At 40.8% G+C, this 380-nt stretch overlaps 1 long non-coding RNA gene across 1 annotated transcript; it reads right to left on the bottom strand.

Moving 5' to 3' along the window:
• On the bottom strand, positions 1-365 carry LOC104775248. The gene is made up of 3 exons (XR_765787.1): positions 269-365; positions 142-188; positions 1-21 (listed from the first exon to the last, which is right to left on the bottom strand). It is a non-coding gene; the product is annotated as an uncharacterized LOC104775248 (long non-coding RNA).
• Between the last annotated feature and the right edge of the window lie 15 nt (positions 366-380).

Below are 380 nucleotides of genomic sequence, written 5' to 3'. Positions count from 1 at the left end.
CTATCTACAAATTGTTGGAAGCTGTTTCCCACAGAGAGAGTGGGGAAGGTGAACACATAGGCATGAGATAATCAAGCAAAATAAGTCGGAGGGGGAGAGTGGAATATGTAAGAAATAAACAAACAAGCTAGTCGATCTAACCTTGGGATTTCAACTGGCGAAAAATCTATATTGCTTGGATATTGAACCTGGATCATATAACGCAAAGAACATCAGCTTAGTGTGAAGAAGTGGATTATAAAGAAAATAACCAAGCATCCTGTGATACCTTTGTAACATTAATTGGTGGCTGCCACTGTCCACCAAGTCCACCTGGACCCAAGATAGAATGCTTGGAAAGGGTTTCTTCATTTGGTCGGAAGTTCACTGACCTAGATGAA

Source organism: Camelina sativa, unplaced genomic scaffold (genome assembly GCF_000633955.1).
Source record: "Camelina sativa cultivar DH55 unplaced genomic scaffold, Cs unpScaffold10852, whole genome shotgun sequence".
NCBI lineage: Eukaryota > Viridiplantae > Streptophyta > Magnoliopsida > Brassicales > Brassicaceae > Camelina > Camelina sativa.
Note: the sequence above shows the minus strand (reverse complement) of the source record. Positions and strands in the feature narration are given on the sequence as shown.